Raw genomic sequence first — 23,800 nt, 5'->3', positions numbered from 1 at the left:
AAGTTAGAGTGCAGTTAATTAAAGATCAACCAAATTGACCTAAATGACTTTGTAAAACACTTTCAAAAGAGAATAACTTTCAGCCATAACAGAAATAAACCAGACATTAATAACAGAAAGATCCTTTACAAATATTTGGAAATTAACACGCTCCTTAAAAAAAAAGCTTTCTCTGGGGCGCCTGGGTGGCGCAGTCGGTTAAGCGTCCGACTTCAGCCAGGTCACGATCTCGCGGTCCGTGAGTTCGAGCCCCGCGTCGGGCTCTGGGCTGATGGCTCAGAGCCTGGAGCCTGTTTCCGATTCTGTGTCTCCCTCTCTCTCTGCCCCTCCCCCGTTCATGCTCTGTCTCTCTCTGTCCCAAAAATAAATAAACGTTGAAAAAAAAAAAATTTAAAAAAAATAAAAAAAAAAAAAAAGCTTTCTCGGGGCGCCTGGGTGGCGCAGTCGGTTAAGCGCCCGACTTCAGCCAGGTCACGATCTCGCGGTCCGTGAGTTCGAGCCCCGCGTCAGGCTCTGGGCTGATGGCTCGGAGCCTGGAGCCTGTTTCCGATTCTGTGTCTCCCTCTCTCTCTGCCCCTCCCCCGTTCATGCTCTGTCTCTCTCTGTCCCAAAAATAAAAAAAATAAAATAAAAAAAAAAAGCTTTCTCAATTAAAAAAATCGCATGTTTCTCTATTTTTTGAATTTTAATTTCAGTATAATTAACATAGTGTTATATTAGTGCCAGGTTAAACAACACACTTCTAAATAACTGCAATAATCCTGAAAAAGGAAGTGATAAGGGAAATTACAAAATATTTTGAATTAAATGAAAATGAAAAATGTTAGTGACATACAGTTAGTGATATAGGGGAATGATTAAATTCTACATCCCACCCATTTTCTGGCCACACGCGCACACACATACACACACACACCACCACCACCACCACCCCACCTCTCTGTTGGTTTCTAGGTCACTGTCTAGGTGCTTCTTTGTGGTAGAGAATCTAAGAAATAGGGTAAAGTAAAAAAAAAAAAAAAACCCAAAAAACAAGCAACAACAACAAAACCCTAAAAAAAAATCCAAAAACGCTTGGTTGATAGCCACGATAGTAAACTGAGGCACAAATGAAGGAAAGTGTCAAGTAGAGTTCTGTTTTTTTTAATTTATCTTATTTATTTTATTTTATTTTTTTATCAAGTGGAATTTTCTGAAATAGAGACAATGAAGAACATGAATCTGGGGGAAGCCTCTGTAGAGCACATAAGAGAATTTGGTGATTAAAAAGGTCTCTGAAGTGTATTTCAAAGAGTTTTGATGTATGTTAAAAGTATACCCTAACTTCAATATTTTATCAAAAGACTAAGCAAAGATTTAAATTTCGTTTGACTTTATTTTTCTGAAACCGGCTGTTTCATTGAATGTGACTCTGAGACAGGACCTCACGAGGCCCGGTACGGCCAGAAATAGGCCACCCTCCTCTCCTTCATCCATTTTACCAAGCAGCATTCTTCCTTCTTTTACATTCTCCTCAGGTCTACAGATCGTTCTCTTGTCCTTTTGTAATTTATGTTCTTCCTGAATGCCTCTCTGGATATTCATTTGTTTCCTTTCCTTTACAAGGAAAAGCCTTTATAAGGAAGAGGCCTCATGTACTCCCCTGCCCAGGGAGGATTAAATCCCTCAAGCCCTCTAGGAAGGGCCCTTGACATCTCACATTTAGTTTGAGAGTATACAACCTTTCATTTTCATCAGGCACCCGAGTCCCATACGACTTCCCTTCCCTGACCCCAGAAAATGATGAGCATATGACCCAAATGAACCGGGGAATTTGAATCCAGAACACAAAGACACACAGTTGGAAGGTGCCCGGGGCTGAGTCATTTTGCTGGCAGCCTCCACAATGTCCCTATTCCAGGAATTCCTGGTACCGCGATCCTTGGGGCTGTCCCGGTTTGTTTCTTTCTGAGACTGGTTTTCTTTTTCAAGTCTGCATTTTCCTGTATTACTCCAATCAGTTCTTTATTGCTCGAGTTAGCCAGCATCTGTTTCTGCTGTTTGCAAGCAAAGGATCATAATGTTATGTTGTCAAATGACAACATAAAAATGGTACTGGGTGCTGTGCCAGATTCTCTTGAAGTGATCCTGCTTGTGTTGATGCAGGCTGTGTAATGACTCAGTGCGTCCACATATTCTGTTTTCTCCACGTATTCTGCTATGACACCTCTGCTCTTAAGTGGACAATGTATTGGGACATCACTTATTCCTCACTTGGCGCAAACACATCATTTATGTTTTGAGTGCACATTTGTTCTTCATTGATTAGTCTATTGACACCATATGAAACCATTTGGATCATAAAAGTAAATGGCATCCCTCAGTTATAAAGTGGCCATTCAAATGATCCAGAATATGTTTATATTAATTTTTTGACATTATCATTGAAAGGAAAGCACATCACTGAAAACACTTTAAAAAGGCTGTTGTGGTAGACCTGTACTTTATGTTGTATTTCAGACTTCATTTTTCTCCCTTCATTCTCAGTGGGGATCATGTTCACCCTTGACAGATGTCTGGTTGAGTTTCCTAAGCTTAAAAAGTTAAACATAGGCTCAGACACGAACAGAGAATTCACAAAAAAGGAAGCACAAGTGGTCAAGAAGCCTAGGAAAATGTGTTTCATTTCAGTAAGATAAAGATGTTTAACGCATCAGTCATGATGGCTTAGGTAATGCTCATCAACCCCAAATCACAGTGGCTTAAAACAACAGAGGTTTATTTTTTGCTCATATTTTTCATGGTTTAGCTGGAGGCTTTGTTCCATGCAATTGATTACATTGGCCTGTCCATATGAATCAGTTATTCGAAGGAGGCCAGTTTCTGGGAGGTTACTGCTGGTAACCAATAGCCCAATCGAAAGAGGGCTCTGTAGGGTCTTGTGCTGACAATGAAATACTCGGTCCAGAATGATATATATCATGTCTAGTCACAGCTCAGTGACCAGAACAGGTCTCCTAACCTCAAAGGCCATGCAATTCAATCCTACTATGTGATCAGGGGGTAGGAAGTCAGAAATATTTGGTGTGCAGCATTAACAACTACAACAGGTAACCAAACAGTAATGAACCATTATTTGTCGGCTGTCAGATTGGTAACTTTATAAAAATAAATAAAACCTGGTCTCAGCAAGTGTGTGGTAGCCGGCGCTCTCATACATCAGGAATGAAAGTTTGTGTACCATTTCTGAGGGAAATTTGACGGTACACACACACACACACACACACACACAGTGTACATATACGTTACCTACAATTCCCACTAGGAATTTGACCTAGAGATAGTCACAATTGTGGAAAAGACAGATTTACAAAAACCTTCATTACAGCTTTGTGTGTAACAGCGGACAAATGGGAACAACCCATAAATGCAACAACCATAAATGCCACTGTCATGGCTGAAGAGCTTAGTTACAGCTGTACCGTACGTTACACTTACCAAGCATCTGTAACTAAGCAGTATCTCTATTTTCTAAGGTGAAATGACAGAGCAGCCTATACACATTCAGTGTAACTTCTCACTGCTCTCTGCAAGTGGGAAAAAGTACCTCGGAGTTCTTCCTGTCTACCCTCCAGTGATCACAGCCCCTTCAGCAGAGCCTGTATGTGTGCTATGAGGACTCCAATTAGGGCTGGCCTTCCACGGGGAACTCAGTCTATTTTATAGCTTAGCTGTTCCCCATCCACAGAAGCTATGCTCCATTTCCCTTGAGGCTTATTTCTGCTCAGGACCAGGGAAGAGGTGAAAGTACAAACTCCATTCCCAGAGTCCCTTTAGTTGAGTTTTCCTTCCCTCCTGCTCTCTAGGGATTAGCAGAACACTCTGATCCTCTCACTTTGGTTCTCCCTCCCTCTCTTCTTCCTTTCTTCCTTCTTTCCTCTCCCTTCCTTCCCTATTTCCTTAAAAGAAACACTGAATGCTTTCAAGTTTCAGGCACCGTACCCTGTGCTAGGAATACCACAATAAATAAGATACTCTCTCTGCCCCCATGGAGCATTTTATCCATTAGGGAAAAGAAGAAAAAGAGGCAACTGCAATATGTCCCTGTGCTAGGCACCTGTGAGATCGCCCAGATAATCCCTGCCTCCTGCTAAATGCCCTTGTATAATCCCCTCTCCTGAGTGTTGCCTGGATTCAGTGATTTGCTTCTAACAAACAGAAAATATGGCAGAGATTAGGTGACAAACAGACTGGCTTCTGTCTCCCTCCATCCTCTCTCCCTCTCCCCCTGCTTTAGGGGAAGCCGCTGCACCTGCTTCAGCACCGTGCGACACAGCCAGTGCCATTTGTCAGAAATAGAAGGCAATCGTAAAAACAATCACAAGGAAAACAAAACAATTATGTTCATCCTAACAAGACTGGAGAGATTGCCCACCCAAAGCTCTGAGGCTAAGACTCCCTGCTCCTCTCTGCGGCACTCCTGAGAGGTGGTGAAACTTTACTGGTACCGAACTGGAATTTTCTCTTTGATGTCATCAGGATTAAAGAGAACTGAAAAAGGAATCATGTGATTCCATTTTAGTTACTGCTGCATCCATACACTACTAACATTCACCTCTTGCTTGTGACACCCCGCGTGAGTCAGCTAAGACCCTCACCCACAAATACAGCTCAGTGCTCCTCAGCCAAGGAAAGCTGTGCACTTTTTTGTTTCGGTTTTTAATGTTTATTTATTTTGAGAAAGACAGAGAGAGCAGGAAAGGGGCAGAGAGAGAGGGAGACACAGAATCTGAAGCGGGCTCCAGGCTCTGAGCTGTTAGCACAGAGCCCCAATTGGGCTCGGACTCACAAACACCGAGATCATGACCTGAGCTGAAGTCCCACACTTAACTGACTGAACCACCCAGGCGCCCTGGAAAGCTGTGTTTTTAAGCCAGACCCAAGGCAGTTATTCTGTACCTGGGTGCGTGGAGCAGTGGTGTCCCACGAGTTTTTATGGGGTGTTACCAGATTTTGATCAATACATAAAATAGATTTCCCCCCTCCAACTAAGGATATGTATTTTTATGTATGTATGAAGGCTCAGCAAAGTGAGTTGCTCTCCCTACTTAAAAAAAAATCAGCTTTAAAACAAAAAATGAAAGAATACTCACCTTTCTGTGGGAACTGTGAATTGGAACACTAGTCAGTACTATAACCCCCCAAAGGCTACACAGCAATAAAGGGTGACCCAGCAAATAGTAAAATAACTCAAGATAAGCCTTTTCAGTTTTCCAAAGCTTGCTTTAAAAGAACAAAAACAAAAACAAAAACATTCACCTCTTAATGCCTTTGAGCACACTGTCCAAACTTCTAGAATTCAAAGATATACCTAATCCTTCCACTTTAGGGCTGAGACCCTCCACTAAGAATCAAGTCAAATTTCAACATGCTTGCAATAGGGGTTGTGTGCTTGTGGGAATGAATCCTTCTTATTCATTTGTTCTGTCACAGCAATAAAACATGACTAGTGATTTGTGGGGATAAAATTCTCTCTGAAATGCTTCCTAACAAGCAACTGCATTTTTTCTCTCTCTCTAAGATCTATGACAAAAAACACTTTGAACCTGTAAATGATTCGTTCCAAGTGACAACAGAAAATAACGTGTCCTAACGGAATAGTGTTTTTCCCTTCTCAGAATTTTGGAATATGCCTGATGTATTTTTAGACAAGTGAGATCAAACAGCATGGTCATGCCCTGGAAATGCAGGGGTGGGGGAAGAGGAGGTGCAGGGCAACAGTTGGGGGTGCAGTTTCGTGCATAATAACAAAAGAAGGAGGCACAGGGTTAGAGAATTGTGATTTCTCCTCCAGTGCAGAACTGGGCCACGCTTGGGTGCCTGCAGTGAGCTTGGCAGAAAGTCACTTGCTTCCTCGAGCTGTTGTCGCACAGGACTTTCTGTCTACATTACTGTCTTAGTGAATGGCCTATTTTGTACACTAAATGCCACAGTAGTTCCACACATCCAAATGAGAGGAAATATGCTGACCTAAAATATGAAAATCTATTGAGATAGCACACTTGATTATTTTCTTGCTGAAGTTCTGATAGCGACACTTGCCTAGCAATCCCGAAATGATTTTAAATGAGTATCTAGCTTGGATCGAAATGTTTGAGTTCCAGACAGGAAAAAATATAAGTCATGAGAAGAGGCTGGAGAGGAGGGATTAGGGTAACGCTTTCTCTCTTAAGAAAGATTTGTGACTCCCTCATCCCTATTTTCTGCCCTCTAAGAAGGAACTTTACAGAAGCAAAAGGAGTTCTATTTGCTGGAAAGTACAAATCAATAACAATTACATTTAATTGGGACATTAATAACTGAGGAAAAAAGACAGATTGCCATACTCTAGCCGGTCAGCCTCAGGGCATGCAGGACCTCAGTGTCTGGCTGGTGGAGAGCAAGTGAGGGCTCAACCAGGCTCAGGAACACCATTTGGCTGTGGCTCTGACCCCCACAGATGCTGGCTGGTGGTCCAAGTTAATGTTCAAAGGGGAGGAATAAAAAAATGTAATTGCATCCAATGCTGGTACCCAAGGGGGTCTAGTTGACAGGTGGAGCATTTCAGCAAAGGGCTCCACACACAGGGGATGCTTCAAGTTAGCAGGGAATTAATATCATACTTGCAAATGCTTTTAGAGTGAAACACCCGCTTGCACCTTGGGAATCAGCGGAGAGTCTCCAGACCCTCAGGAAGAGGAACAGCGAGGCTTGGCAGTGCTCTAGCAGAGTAGAGCAGGGGTCTCCTTCTCAGAGAAATCAAGGCAAATTCAACTCCCACAGTGAGATTTAGGGAAATGTTATAACTCCGTGGGTGGACCCATCAAATGCATCACAGACGTTGGGTCTACAGAAAAACAACGATTTCCAGAACCCATCCACCTGCAAAAATGAGGCTGAGTTAGAATGTAGGAACTGATGTTAGTGTGACATAACAAAGGTACTTTGCCATCGCAAGTACTCATTGAAAGTGTGCTGAGGGATAGCCCTGTACTGTATTTTATAGAAAGAAAGTATAAAAGAATTTCTAGAATCCCAAAAGGCCAATAAACAAATGAAAGATGCTCAACCTTATTGGCAATCAGGGAAACGAGTTAAAACCACTATTAGGAGCATTTCAAACCCATCAGGTACATGAGAGCATCACTGCGGCGTTGCAAAAAAAATGAGAATTACCTAAACATTCATCAGTAGGTTGGGTATTTGACTCAGCAATAAATATTTATGGTAACTGAAACTTTGTATTCTATTTTGCAATACAATGCTATAAAAATGCTATAAAGCGGTGAACATGAATGAACATGAACTACTGGAGAAAATTGAAAGCACACTCGTGAAACAAGTCATATATTTCTAGAGCAACACAAGCTTAAGTTATAGAGTGTATCTAAATACTCAAGCTAATTCAGAAAAGCACTGTATTCTTACTTCTAACGTAACACTTGCCAGATTCTATTGCACACTTTCATTTAGGCACCCAGTCACCCAATATGACAGCAAGGATTTTATTAAAGTATAATTGACAAAAAGCATTATATTCGTTTCAGGTGTACAGCATAATGACTTGATATTTGTATACATTGTGAAATTATCACAGCACTAAGTCTATTATTTACCATCCATCACCACGGGGAGTTACATAAAAATATTTTTCTTCTGATGAGAACTTTCAATATCTATTTTCTTAGCAACTTTCTTTTGTTTTGTTTTATGTCAAGTTTTCATTTAAATTCTAGTTAGTTAACATATAGTGTAATATTGGTTTCAGGAGTGTGAATTTAGTGATTCATCACTTGCATATAACACCCAGTGGTCCTCATGGCAAGTGCCCTCCTTAATGCCTATTACTCTCTTAGCAACTTTCCAATATGCAGTCCAATATTATTGACTATAGTCACCATGCAGTACATAATATCCCCATGACTTATTTATTTTATAATAGTATATTTGTACCTCTTGATCCCTTTCACCTATTTAGTCATCCCCCTCCCCTGTAGCAGCCACCAATCTGTTCTCTGTATCTGTGAACAGCCACCAATCTGTTCTCTGTATTTTGTTGTTTTGTTTCTTTGTTTTGTTTTTCAGATTCCCCATATAATTGAAGTCATATGGTATTTGCCTTTCTCTGACTTAGTTCACTTAGCACACCATGCTGTTGCAAGGTCTATCCATCTATGGTGTTGCAAATGGCAAGATATTTGCAAGTGACATATCCAATAAGGGGTTAATATCCAAAATACATAAAGAACTGAAACAACTCAATAACAAAACAAAACAAAAAAACCCAATCTGTTTAAAAAATGGGCAGAGGCTCTGAGTAGACATTTTTTCAAAGAAGACATCCAGATGGCTAACGGGCACATGAAAAGATGCTCAACATCACTCATCATCAGGGAAATGCAAATTAAAACCCCCGTGAGATATCACCTCACACCTGTCAGAATGGCTATTATCAAAAGCACAAGAAGTAACCAGTGTTAGCAAGGATGTGGAGAAATGCAGTGTTTGGTGGGAATGTAAATTGGTGCAGCCACTATGGAAAATAGAATGGAGGTTCCTCAAAAAGTTAAAAATAGGGGCACCTGGGTGGCCCAGTCAGTTGGTTTCAGCTCAGGTCATGATCCCAGGGTCATGGAGCCTGCTTACGATTTTCTCTCTCTCCCTCTGCCCCTCCCCTGCTCGTGTGCGTGTGTGTGTACGCGCCAAATGCACGCTCTCTGTCTCTCAAAAAAATGGTTTTTAATTTAAAAATTAAAAATAGAACTACCACATGATCCACCAATTTCACTTCTAGGTATTTATCTGAAGAAAATGAAAATACTAATTCAAAATGATACCTGTGCTCTTATGTCCATTGCAGCATTATTTACAATAGCAACATATGGAAACAACCTAACTGTCCATTAATGGATGAATGGATAGAGAAATTGTGAGACACACACACACACACACACACACACACACCAGAATACCACTCAGCCATAAAGAAATAAAATCTTGCCGTTTGCAACAGTAAGTTTTTTGAAGACAGGAACCAAACAGAATGCCTTTACAGAATGGATATTGAATAATGTTAGTGGGGAATGAATTAGTAAATGAATGAAGAGTTAAAGACACAAGTTGTGGGACACCTGGGTGGCTCAGTAGGTTAAGCATCTGACTTAGGCTCAGGTCATGATCTCAGGGTTCTTGAGTTCCAGCCGGGTCCGGCTCTGTGCTGACAGCTCAGAGTCTGGAGCCTGCTTTGGATTCTCTCTCTCTCTCTCTCTCTCTCTGCCCCTCCCCTGCTCGGACTGTCTCTTTCTCTGTCTCTGAAAAAGAAATACACATTACAAAAAAAAAAAAAAGACACAAGTTGCTCAGCTGTCATCTCTTGGACCAAGGTCAAAACCATCATTGCTAATCTTTGGTTCCTGCTCCTCGTCCTGTCCAACCTGGCCTTTTCCTGGAGCCCCTGACTTTCCCTTCCCATGCTCTTACTGGACCAGTCAGGACAAGTTGGGAGAGCAGTGATCTGTCCCCATTGCTCACTCTTCATCCACATTTTTCATCTCAGCTTGCATAGTCTGGATACCTTTAAGAGAACCTTGCAAATAGACTGTGCTGTTTCCATGATACGTATTTGTGTTTGTTTATGGGTTCTCATGTGCATGTGCATAAAATACAGGCCAAATGCATGGGCTGGATGTTGAATTTTCCCTCTACTGTATCACTTCTAATTTTAGGTACACTCAGAAAAGTCACACACAGAAAAATAAATGAAACATAAACACTGTGGCTACCCTCAGAGCACTTTGGTGGGCCTTCACTTTAAGAGACATTTCAGGGACGTCTCTAGAATAAATCCGAAGTATAGCGTGTGCTAGGAGGGATGGAGGCCTTTAAAAATTCTAAAAAGGACAATAACAAAAAGAATGTTCAACGAGTATTTAAAGCAGGAAAAACAAGAAAAGGAATAAACCTACTGCCAAGGGAACATGAACAGATGGTACCAGAGAAAATGGAAAAAACCCACTTTTCCTTTGATTTTCCAAAGCAGCACTTCTCAAAGTGGGTTCCACAAGATGCTAGCTCTTTGATTTTGCAGGAAGAAGAGTTGCATGAGCAGATACATTTGGGAAACATTGGGAAAATACTCAGATTTCTTTACTGCAGGATTTTTTGAGTGCCTTAAGGTGCTACAACATTCTTTGAAGCCCTAAGGGAGGGATAGAGTCGTCACCGCCATTCAGATTTATGTAATAATTGACACTAGTGTTTTGTGGAACATACTTTGGAAAACAGTCTTTAAGGCAAAGAGAATGGTTTCTAACCAAAACTTGTAGAATAAATACTGCAAAGACAAAACTACATTAGGAAACTACTTTTGTCTTTGAGGAAACTTTGAGAGACAGAAAAAGAGAACTTGACTGTTTTCAAAGATTTCAAATCTTTCAGTCCCCACAGATACATTCCAACTGCTAAAATCAGTTGTGAGGAGTAAAAGAAAAGGTTAAAGTTTTTATTAGGTTGGAAATAACCAAGTCACATATCCAAAGAAAAGTTTTAAAAACTTGAGGCCAAAACACCATCTCCACTTAAGACTAAAATAGATTTTTATCCCATTGTGATTTTTCTATTTCAAGCAACAGAAACCAACAGTGACCATTTTAAGAAAAAAAAAAAAGTGGATGAACTAGTGGGACTTTTACTGGGAAGAAAAATGAGAAACTAGAGACTCAGGCTTGAAATCAGGACAGGAACTAGGGATGCCGAGGGCACCAGAGCCTGAAGTACATGCTATCTTTTAAACTTGGCCATGGCTGGAATGAATTTCTTCAAATATTTCTTCCCATCAGTTACTCTGCTAAACATGCTAAAGTCCCAGAAGAGGGAGTCCGGTTGGAATCTGCCTCTTGGCCATGGGAGAGCTGGCCACCAAGGATACACAAGTGGGAAGATGCATTACCTAACATAAAATGAACTGTTGGTAGAAAGAGAAAAGTGAATAGTGAGTGGCTGAAAAGCAACAAATTCCTGCTTCATGTTTCCTAAGAACAAGCTATATTGAATTAACCTAATTGCCTGGGGTTGGTAAAACTCTGAAATGGCATAGAACTGTATCATTGATTCATTGTGTATGTTTAATTTATTCATTTACTTGTAAATATTCAATACTAACCAGGAAACACAAGGCACTTAAGCACACAAATCACATTAATCTCCTGCTTAAAACCTTCAATGGTTTACACTTAGGATAAAATACAAAATCCCTAATGTGGCCTCAAAGGCTCCAGAACATCTAGATCTCTGACTGTCTTCCGTCCCTGTCTGCTTGGCCCGGCCATTCCAACCTGTGCCCCCACCACCCGTGGGCCGCACGTCCCACACACTGTTGTGTCTGGCAGGCACCCTTTTCACTCAGGCCTGAATAACCTGAGTAACTCCTGAGTAACTTGGGCCTCAAGTTAAACACTGGTTCCTCAGAGAAGCTTTGCTAAACCCTCAGTCTGATTCTGTCTCTCCTGTTGTTCTGGCCCCTTGGAGCCCTGGATTCTTTGCTCATAACGCAAATTGCATTCTCCTGTTTTTCCATGTAAGACTCTCTTCCTCAGAAGATGGCATATGTCCAAAATCAAAAGACCATCACCTAGTCTGTTCGGCTCTAAATATAATATCGATCACAGACCAGCGTTAAAGCAGTGTTGGCACACAGCAAATACTGTTCAATGAGGGTTCAGAAGTGGGTACGGACTCTACATGGAGTCTGTGTTCTAGGGACGAACATTATGATGTCCACTAGAGGGTTGTAGAAAAAGTACCAAAGGAGCACCTTGAGAGAGGGTTACTTTGGCCATGAGGCAATTCCACGAGGTCTCTCTTCTGGTCCTTGAAGCGTTCTCCGAGAGGGTGAAGTGGGAGATAGAGAACACCGGGTGGCAGAGGCACAGAGGTGGGGAGGAAGGAGAAGGAAGTCTGACGGGTGTGGCCTTCAGCGGGGAACCACGGGATTGTGGCTGTTGCCCACTCTGCAGTCGGTATCCAAGACTTGGATGAAAACAGAAAGGATGAAAACAGTCGGTTAAATGTCTGAGTCTTAATTTAAACTCAGCTCATGATCTCGCTGTTGTGAGATTGAGCCCTATGCAGAACCCTGTCAGCGCTGAGCCTACTTGGGAATTTCTCTCTTCTTATCTCTGCTCCTCCCTGCTCACATGCATGTGGGTACTCTCTCTCAAAATAAATAAACCTAAAAAAAAAAAAAAGAATAATTATGAACTCTGCACATGACACAGAATTGGAAAGAATTATTAATATGCTATCTTGTCCCAAAATTGTTTTATCAGGTTTGCCTTAAAAATGCAGTCTACAAATAATCAGCAAAACTAAAAAGCAACCGACAGAACAAGAGAAGATATTTGCAAATGACTTATCAGATAAAGGGTTAGTATCCAAAATCTATAAAGAACTTACCAAACTCAACACTCAAAAAACAAATAATCCACTGAAGAAATGGGCAAAAGACATGAATAGACACTTCTCCAAAGAAGACATCCAGATGGCCAACCGACACATGAAAAAATGCTCAACATCACTCATCATCAGGGAACTACAAATCAAAACCGCAAGGAGATACCACCTTACACCTGTCAGAATGGCTAACATTAACAACTCGGGCAACAACAGATGTTGGCAAGGATGTGGAGAAAGAGGATCTCTTTTGCATTGTTGGTGGCAATGCAAGCTGGTGCAGCCACTCTGGAAAACAGTATGGAGGTTCCTCAAAAAACTAAAAATAGAACTACCCTACAACTTAGCAATTGCACTACTAGGCATTTATCCATGGGACACAGGTGTGCTGTTTTGAAGGGACACATGCACCCCCATGTTTATAGCAGCACTATCAACAATAGCCAAAGTATGGAAAGAGCCTAAATGTTCATCGATGGATGAATGGATAAAGAAAATGTGGTATATATACAATGGAGTGTTACTCAGCAATCAAAAAGAATGAAATCTTGCCATTTGCAACTATGTGGATGGAACTGGAGGGTATTATGCTAAGTGAAATTAATCAGTCAGAGAAAGACAAAAATCCTATGACTTCACTCATATGAGGACTTTAAGGGACAAAACAGATGAACATAAGGGAAGGGAAACAAAAATAATATAAAAACAGGGAGGGGGACAAAACAGAAGAAACTCTGTGGAGTTGTATGAAGAACAAACTGAGGGTTACTGGAGGGGTTGTGGGAGGGGGGAATGGGCTAAATGGGTAAGGGGCACTAAGGAATCTACTCCTGAAATCATTGTTGCACTATATGCTAACTAATTTGGATGTAAATTTAAAAAAATAAAAAATAAAACAAGTTAAAAAAAATGACAGGCAGTTATAACAAATAGCTTTATGCAACATCATGTTCTCAACAAAAAAAGTCCTTACAACGAAAACAATTTTTAGTCTTTACCATAATCCACTAGCCTAAGACCCCATATTTGCCCATAGCCGTAATTCCCAGTAAGGGACTCTTGCTTCTAAATTTATGAACCAAATAAAATCATTTTAAATCAATCTCCCCAATTCCCTATTCCTAACAATATCTGTATTTTAAAATGTGGGCCATTATACTGATCTATGGTTTAATGTTTTGTCAGGCAGGAAAGTAGAGGGATAAGAGAACAGAGGAACTGAGGGTATCAGAAAGAAAGTGAATAAAATGGAGATCTTACATTCCTTAATGGAACATTTGCTTTCTATTAATGAGTAGTGTCTTTGTGTTTAAATGTATCTGTAACTTACTTCAAATGACTTGGAAAATGATGTTTCTAACAGAACAGATCAATGGCTTGATATTCTGGACTGTTGAATACGTTACAAAGCTAATTTGTGATGCCAGTGTTAAAAACAAAAACATAAAACCCAAATGCTTAAGATTTCTTTTTCCAACTCATATGCTGTCAGCCTTTCCGTTGTTACCATAACATGATTTTTATTAGCTTCTTAATTTTCTTTCACTTGTACAATCAGTCCTAAATACCACGTTAAACACACTATCGAAAGACCATTAACCAATTGATGCTTACTCGGTTGTTAAAATGAATAAAAACCATTTTCCCTTTCCTCCCTCCATCTTTCCCTCACTTCCTCCTTTCCTCTCTTCTTCCACAAACATTTATTAAATTCTAATATGAGGCTGGAGCTCTACTAAGTGCACACATTTTGAATATCTAATACTTGGATTCAGGCGTATTTAACAGCTTTGTCCATGATGAACATGATTTAACATGATTCAATTGATCCATTACAGTACCCCTCCAGAAACCTCTCCTTCATGTTTAAACTTCTTATTGGAGTCTAGTCTGATGTAACAGAGTTGCCCCTACACACACACACACACACACACACACACACACACACTCATCCATGGATAATGACTCATCACCATGCAGTTCTTGGTTAGTTTATTGTTCACTCCTCACTCCTCCTTTGGCTGAGAGCTGAATAAAAATGTACTCAGCTGACTCTTGAGTGAGTCAGTAAGCCTCCTTTTCATTTCCTAGTTAAGGCTGGAATAAGCAGTTCTCCACCCAGCAATTCTAATTAAACCCACTAATTTAAAGAAAATACATGTAAACCTTAACATGTCAATTAGAATGGTTATAGGTTGTATCTAATAAAAAATGGGAATCTAACAAGTACATAGTTCTGTGTATGACATATTAAACAAGACTGGGTGTATTTAATTCAACTGAATCACTGGAGACCTGCTTCCTTGTCCTCTGCTGTTTGTAGAAATGTTTTCCTTTCCTTGCTTAATTGTTTTTGATATTTATTTAGTAGACCACCGGGGTCTTCTTGAGTAAGGACCAAAGACAAACATTTGTTAGCACTGTGCTTAATGTTCACCAACATCCCACTGACACATGCAAAAGTATCCTGGAGAGGATTATTTAAGTTTGAGTTTATCTCAATCATTTATTTTACAATAAAGTAGGAAATTCTGTAGGTTTAGCAGAATTACTTTATAAAGCCAAGTTGAGGGTAAATGTTAATAGATTGGATGTAGATGGAAATTTTTCTGTTGATAGTAATTTAAAATACAGCCTCAGAGGTGTAGGAGATGAGTGAGAAGCAGCCCCATATTTTAATTTTTAAAAATTTTGTTTATTAGAGAGAGAGAGCATGGAAGTGGAGGAGAAAGGCATGGGGGGGGTGGGGGGGAGAGAGAGAGATCTTAGGCAAGGCTCCACACTCAGCACAGAGCCTGACTTGGAGCTCGTTCCCACAATGCTGGAATCATGACCTGAGCCGAAATCAAGGGTTGGATGCTCAACTGACTGAGCCACCCAGGTGCCCCACCTCCCATATTTTAAAGAAGGGTTCTCTATACATATACACAGGCCTTATTATGAGTCTAGCAACCATCCCTCCACAGCCATTAGCAGAGAAAGCGAAAGATTCAGTTGGGAAGATGCATCTTTAGAGAGACTTCCCAACAAGAGAGAGCACAATAACATTTCTTCCCTACATGCATGGGACATTGCTCTTCCAACCAGAGCCAAGAGACGGAGGCAGTGAGGGAGCCATGTAGCGAATTGTGAGTGCTAGCCAGACAAAAATGCTGGATTCTCACTCCTTGGCCAGATGCTTGCCAGGCTTAAGGAATGTGTACACCTGCCCTGTGCTGTTACAGGAGTGGAAGACAAGTGAGTTTTGGGGGAAGGTACTGAGGCTCCCCTGGAGTTTGAGGAGAATAGAGAGACAGTAGACTGGAGGCTGGCTGGAACTGCCCCTAGTGGCTGGATGAGGACATAGGGTTCTACCATTCAGCTGGATAAAAATATGCAATGTTTCTCATGGACCTAGGAGACAAGGTGGAGACTGTCTACCAAATAAGATAAAAGGGCAGGGAGAGAAATGGGGAGATTTGAATTAGATAAAAAAATAAAGTTAATTTAGGCCAGACTGGAATTTTCTACAGCTGAAAATGAGACTCTTTTCACATCTGAAAGTGACCCCAAAGGTAAGGGATCTGCCTGAAATGTCATTGGGGGCAGAGAAGGGAGATCTTATTTAAAGATAGTGGTGGGTGGGGGCACTGGGCTGGCTCAGACAGTAGAGCGTGCAACCCTTGATCTTGGGGTTGTAAGTTCGAGCCTCACATTAGGTGTAGAGATTACTTAAAACATTTTTTTTTAATTAAAAAAAATAAAATTAAGGCGGAGGCGGGGAGGAGAAAAGCTGTTTACTGATTATAATCACTGACTCAGCAGATTTAACGGAGCAGTACACAATTTATTTTAAAAGGAAACTTAACACCACCTATGGAGTAATCTTGCCAAAACAAACAAACAAAAATTTTGAACCTGAATTTAATCAAACGTCTTGAACCAACCACCAGATTGTGGGAAAGATGGGAGATGGAAGAACAGGCTAATGACACCGGGAGGATGCCATCAGCCAACTGCAATTAGAAATACCACAAGACAGAACCTTTTGTATTTCACAAGTGTGATGATTGGGTGTTCAGCCACTGTGTGGGATGTGCTTCCTTCAAACTTTGTCATAACATAATTGGCACCTTACCCATCGGGGGCACCTGGGTGGCCCAGTCGGTTGAGCATTGGAGTTTGGCTCAGGTTATGATCTCACGGTTCGTGAGTTATAGCCCACATCGGACTTGCTCATCAGCACAGAGCCCATTTTGGACCCTCGATCTCCCTCTATCTCAGCCCCTCCCCTGCTTGTGCTCTCTCAAAAATAAATAAAACATTAAAAAAAATTTTTTTTAATTGGCACCTTATCCATCTGATGTGAAAAGAAAAAAAAATCTCACAGGGACAAAATCCCCTTCTTCTTCAACAAACACACGGTGTAAAAGAAAAAAAGAGAAGGGGGATTGTCATAAGGTAAAAGAGACCTAAGAGAATGTCTAAATATGTAATGTACACACTGTGTTTGAATTTTTATTTGACAACTGTAAAAAGATATTTGTGAGACAAACAGGGAAAGTTGAACTTGGATCGGAAATTAAATATATGAAGGAATTTTTGTGAATTTGAGAAGGCATGATAAGGCTATTATGTTTTTTTTTCTTTTAAGTTCTCATGTACTAGAGAAACATTCTAAGGTCTTTATAGGAGATGAGATATGATGTCTGGGATTCAGTTTTAAATACTCTAGGATAGGGGTACCAGGGTGGCTCAGTCAGTCAAGCATTGACTCTTGGTTTTGGCTCGGGTCATGATCTCATGGTTCATGGGATTGAGCCTTATACTGACAGCACAGAGCCCCTCTGCTGCCAGCGTGGAACCTGCTTAGGATTCTCTCTCTCCCTCTCTCTCTCTGTCCCTCCCCTCCTTGTGCATGCTCTCTCACTCTCTCAAAATAACTAAATAAACTTAAAAAAATTTTTTAAATAAAGAAAATACCATAGAATAAGAGAAAATAAAGTGAATTTGAGGAGAGGATTGATGAAAAAATAATGGTAGAATGGGAATAGTTATTGAAGCTAAGTGATGGGTACACGAATGCTTCATTATACCATTCTATTTTAGTACATGGAAAATTCTCCATGATGAAAAGATAAAAATTAAATTAAAAATCTGTTTAGATATCAATTTTTTTTAAAGGTCTGTGGTGTAGCAGAATGTAAAAAGTTTAAATGCAGAAGTTCAACTTGGTTTTGAATGCTAGCTACAGCTGTTATGTGACCTTAGGCAAGCCACTTAACTTTCTAAGCCCCATTTTCCCCATCTGGAAAATGAGAAGAATAATAATGCCTATTATTATTGCTGCAAGGGTTTAATGAGATAATACACATAAAACTTAACAAAGTACAGGGTTTCTGCAAGTATTAGAGAAATTAGTAATCTCTGCAAGGAGGCACAGAGTAAGTAAGTGCAAATATTAGCTTAATAAGATTTAATTTTCACTTCTCTCTCTGTTTCCCTTTTAAGCTACTATCTCTGGACCTATAGTTGTCCTGTTACTTTTAAGTCTGAAAACTGCAGTGCTGAAGTGAAAATGTGCTTAGGAAGAAATCCTCAGAGGTAGAGAACTGGTTTTCTATCTCTTCACCTTGGAATACATCCAGACTTGACCTTTGATCATTTGGAGTTTTATTGATTGCAAACCAATTCTGAAGACTTCAGGGGGAACAAAAGATACAGGATCCAAGGACAATCTGGATCTGGGAGGGCAGACTAGGGGGAAGCTCAGGACCAGAAACTCTAGAGATCGGAGTAACATAAAGCCATAATGTCTAAATTTCTCAGGTCACTACAACTGACATGAATGAACTTGAGTTATTTGAAGTCTCTGTATCACTTTGCTCAAGATTTTGGTTCAGAGACAGAGGGGCTGAGTGGAATGGTTTTGGTCACATACCCACCCATTGGTTGGAATGGGGAAGTGGACTGGCTACCGCTAGCGACTGTATTTGGTGATGGAAAGATTGTTATCTGTGTCAGACTACTATCTGTTTTGTATTAACCATTCTTCTGAAATAGGGCTTCTCTGGCTTTAGCTGGCTGGCTACCTGCTCAACACTTCACTTCCTAGCCGCCCCGAAAGCTCCAGGAGGCCACATGACTAAGTTCTGGCCTATGGGATGAAAGTGAAAGTATGTGGTACGTCCACGTTCTGCCCTTTACAGAATTGGACATGTGCTCCTCCTTCCCGTGTGGCTGAAAGAAAGTGAGAACTGGAACAGCCACCGTGGGCCAAAGACAGGAGGAGGGCTGTGAGATTTAGTAAATAGAAATACCGGAGGCCCCATTAAATTTGAATTTCAGATAAACAAGGAATCCTTTTTTAAAAACCTAAGTATGTCCCATCCAACACTTGAAGACAGAGAAGCTCAATATAAATTGTTAAGTGAGAATAGAGCAGGGAGCTGAATAGTATGTATCCACCGGTTAATGACCTGTATGCTAGTGTATGTTTAGAAAAGAGTCATTTATGTTTAAATATGACCATTCGGATGGTGATATGAACAATGATTTAGAGAGGAAGGAGATGAAGAGAGGCAAGAGATAACGGTAGCCTAGACCAGTTGGCCACATTAAGAATGGAAAAGAGTAGACAGTTGGTGATACGTGGCGAATATAAATACATGTGTTTTGAGAATATGCCATGTTATTACCAGTGGTTTTCACAGGGTAGGCAGAGTATAAAAATATGTGGGAATTTCACATTCTAAATCCTATACTCTTAATAGGAAAGATTAATATTTTTTGACTTCCTAGAAATAAGAAAAATTCTGTGCCATGAAAAGCTAGAAGAGGAATGCAAACTTGAGAAAATCATTTGTAAAATATATTCTGGACAAAGGATTAATATTCCTAATATATAAAGTGCTCCTACAAATCCAAAGGACAGAGATTAACATACTAGTAGAAAATGAGCAAAAAACATGAAAAGTCACAAAAGAGGGGTGCCTGGGTGGCTCAGTCAGTTAAGCGTCTGACTACTGATTTCCGCTCAGGTCATGATCTCATGGTTAGTGAGTTGGAGCTCCACGTTGGGCTCTCTGCTGACAGGTGGACCTGCTTGGGATTCATTCTCTCTCTCTCTCCCTCTCTCTCTGCCCTCCCCAACTCTCTCTCTCAAAATAAATAAATAAGCTTAAAAAAACACACAGAGGGGCGCCTGGGTGGCGCAGTCGGTTAAGCGTCCGACTTCAGCCAGGTCACGATCTCGCGGTCCGGGAGTTCGAGCCCCGCGTCAGGCTCTGGGCTGATGGCTCGGAGCCTGGAGCCTGTTTCCGATTCTGTGTCTCCCTCTCTCTCTGCCCCTCCCCCGTTCATGCTCTGTCTCTCTCTGTCCCAAAAATAAATAAACGTTAAAAAAAAAAAAAAACCACACACAGAGAAAAGTCAAAAGAAATACACATTTCCAATAAACTGAGACCATTCTACCTTGTTAATCAGAACAGAAATTCATATGACAACTAGATAGTATTTTCCTCCTAAATTGGCTTTTTTTTTTTTTTTTTAAGGAACAATATCAATGTTGGTTATGCAATTTGCTTGAGTAAGATTATCAGAAAGTGGGATTTGGGAGTTTGGTTTGTCTACAGTGAAGTAACTTCCCGTGAGAAGTCCAAGGTTGTCCCCACAGTAGGTCACACTTTGTGAATGGGATGACAGAGGCTGAGGAATCGGGAGATCACGATATCAGGTGGATTATCAATGTCTAATACAAGTAACAGCAACCATGTGTTATGGAGTATTGAAGATGTGCCATTCAAATGCTAAATGCTCACAAAATTCTATTAAAGGAGGTGCTAATGTCCTTCACATCTTACCAGGAAAAAAACCGTCTTAGAAAAATTAAGTAACCGGCTAGCTTTTCCACATTTACATAGGTAGCATATCTGAGATTTAAAGTACTCAACAAGTCTTCACTCTTAACTACCACGCTGTACTTCATTCATGCATACAATATTAATTAAACATCAAGTATTAGACGCTCCATTAAGAAATGTAAATACAGTGGTGAACAAAATCCTTCTCTTTGTGTAGCTGATCAGCTAGAGGGAACTAGAGAGAGTTAAGTAGGCAATTATAATATAGGGCCATATGCCTCGTACTGGCTCCTACCACCTCACAAGAGCGGATTGTTACAGCAGCATTATTCATAATCTCCCCAAAGTGGAAACAATCAATGTTCATCAACTGATAAATGGATGAATAAATGTTATCTATCCAAACAAAGAAACATTATTCAGTAATAAAGAGAAATGAAGTATTGATTTATGCTACAACATATAGGTCATGTGCTAAGTAAAAGAAGACAGTCTCACACACACACACACACACACACATACACACACACACACACGCCATATTGTATGATTCCATTTATATGACATGTTCAGGAGAGGCAAATTTATAAAGACAGAAAATAAATTAGTAGTTATTTAGGACTGGGACCGGAGGATGCTTGGAGGTTAGTGAGCGTTAATAAGTACAAGGTTTAGTTTTGGAGAGATGAAAATGTTTTAAAATTATGGTGGTGGCAGTTGCACAAGCCTGAATATATTAAAACTGACGAATTGTCCATTTAAATGGGTGAATTGTATAATGTGCGAATTACATCTTAATAAGAGTTATTTTAGAACAAACTGATTGTGAACATTTCTTCCCAACTTTTCATTCAATGACATGTTGGTGGGAGTAAGGTTGCCAGATTTAGCGAGTAAAAATACAGGACAACCAGTTAAATTTGAATTTTGGATAAATAGCAAATACTTTTTAAATATAAGCATGTTCCATGCAATATTTGGGACATATTTATATCAAAAATTATTCCTTGTTTATCTGAAGTTCAGATTTAACTGGGTGTTCTGTATTTTACCTTGCAACCCAGGTAGGAACACTGACACAACAGAAGCAAACTCTACAAATCAGACCCCACTCCCCCTCCCCAGAGAGCTAATTGTTAAGTATCTGCCAGCACACCACTGCCTAAACCATTAAAAAAAAAGACTAAAAGTCAACAGATGTAAAAAAATATATACAAAGTAAATACTAACCAATACAAAGATAGTATGACTATATTCATATCAGACAAAATAGATTTTAAAGCAAAAAGCACTACAGTGATAAGGATAAACAGATTGATGGAAGATTAACTTCATTGATATTAATAATTCAATAGCTATGGGCCTCATAGCATAGCTTTATTTTTTTAATTAAAAAAATTTTTTGATGTTTATTTATTTTTGAGAAAGAGAGACAGAGCATGTGCAGGGGAGGGGCAGAGAGAGAGGGAGACACAGAATCCAAAGCAGTCTCCAGGGTCTGAGCTGTCAGCAGAGAGGCCAACATGGGGTTTGAACTAATGAACTGTGAGACCATGACCTGAGCCGAAGTCAAACACTTAACCGACTGAGCCACCCAGGTGCCCAGACATAGCACAGCTTTAACATACATAAAGTGAAAGTTGCCAGGACTGCAAAGAAATTCAACAAATCCACAACCATAATGGGAGACTTTGATATATCTATATCAATAGTTATAAAAATAAACTTTAAAACAAAGGGGGACACCTGGGTGGCTCAGTTGGTTAAGTGTCTGACTCTTGATTTTGGCTCAGGTCATGATCTCATAGTTGTTGAGTTTGAGCCCCATGTCGGGCTCTGTGCTCACAGTGCAGAGCATGCTTGGGATTCTCTTTCCCTCTTTCTCTGCCCCTGCCCTGCTTGCTCTCTATCTCTCTCTCAAAATAAATAAAAATAAACTTAAAAAATAGTTAATAAGTCAGTCACAAAAGATATCAATAGAAATATAGAGGATTTGAAAAATATAACTAATAAGCTTGATCTAATAAACACACATAGACCCCATACCCAACAGCTGAATTCCATACATTCCTGCCAGGTACCCATACAACATTTATGTGAAAACTTACCAAGCCAAAAAACAAGTTTGAATAACATTTTTAAGAACTGGCATATGCAGACTCTATTCTCTAAATACAATGTGATTGAGTTAGGAATGCATGTGAAGAGATTTTTAAAAATCTTACCTGTTTGGAAATGTTATAAACATACTTATTAAAGAAACACATGTTTCAGAGAAGAAATTGTAGTGGCAATTTAAAAATACTTAAACTTGGATGGTAATAAAAATATATATCGAACATGCTGGAAAGGAATTCTTAGAGGAAAATGCATAATGCTCCATGCTTACATTAGAAAGAAAAATGTACCAAAAGGTTAATGAGCTACAGTAATCTCAAATCTATGAGATTGGAAGAGAAATCAAAAGAATAAAACCAAAGATAATGGGTAAAATGGAAATAAAAATGATAAATTAAAAGGAAAGAATGCACAAATGAATAAATTTAGGAAAAATGATTAAAATAATAAAAATTTGAATTGGCATTTTAAAATCTTCCCATGCATGAAAGGAAACCCACCAAGCCCAGACAATTTTATCGACGAGTTCTAACACACTTTCAAGGGATAGAAAATGAGGAGAAACAGTCCCTGACTCATTTTCTATTGGTAAGTATAATAGTGGTATCAAAAATGGACAAGTTCAGGGGTGCCTGGGTGGCTCAGTCAGTTGAATGTCAGACTTTGGCTCAGGTCTTGATTTCAGGGTTAGTGAGTTTGAACCCCAGGTCGGGCTTGTTGCTGTCAGTGCAGAGCTTTCTTTGTTCAGATCCTCTGTCCCCCTTTTTCTCTGTCCCTCCTCGCTTATGCTCCCTTTCTCAAAAATAAACAAACATTCAAAAATATAGACAAGTTCAGTGTAAGAAATGCAATTTATAAGCCCTTATCACTTATGTACAGTGATGCCAGAATCCTACAAGAAAATATTAGCAAATTGAATACCATAAGACATAGATAATCAAACCATATGACTTTGCTAAGTTAATTATAAGAATGTTTGTTGGTTCAACATTAGACAATCAACTCGTGTGATTTGCCACATCAAGAGATTAAAGGAAACATGATTATTTCAATAGATAAAGAAAAAACATTCAATAAAGTTCAGTAACAATTCATGGTTTAAAAAGCGATCTTAACCTGATAATAAGTACCTTAAATAAAAAAGGCATAGAGCAAACAACATATTTTAATAGTAAAATCTTAAAGTCATACTTTTAAAATCAAGAATAAGACCAGGATGCTTGTCATTGATGCTTCTATGTAACATGACAGTGGAGGTCAAAGCAATCCACAAGATGAAGAAATAATGACTGGAATTCATTTTTAAAAACTGTCATTATTCACAAAGGAAAGGACACCCTATAAAGAAAACACAAACGTATGTGTTGATTTAT

General features: G+C 39.7%; 1 non-coding gene across 1 annotated transcript; it reads left to right on the top strand.

The window, feature by feature from the left end:
- The first annotated feature begins 16,489 nt into the window (after positions 1 to 16,489).
- On the top strand, positions 16,490 to 16,595 carry LOC124502819 (small nucleolar RNA U13). The gene has a single exon (XR_006960067.1). It is a non-coding gene; the product is annotated as a small nucleolar RNA U13 (small nucleolar RNA).
- Positions 16,596 to 23,800: the final 7,205 nt, after the last annotated feature.

Source organism: Lynx rufus, unplaced genomic scaffold (genome assembly GCF_022079265.1).
Source record: "Lynx rufus isolate CCGP_SWC_20201006 ecotype Redwood Valley unplaced genomic scaffold, mLynRuf1.p SCAF_7, whole genome shotgun sequence".
Taxonomy (NCBI): domain Eukaryota; kingdom Metazoa; phylum Chordata; class Mammalia; order Carnivora; family Felidae; genus Lynx; species Lynx rufus.
The sequence above is the reverse complement of the archived record's forward strand: the minus strand, read 5'-3'. Positions and strand labels throughout refer to the sequence as shown.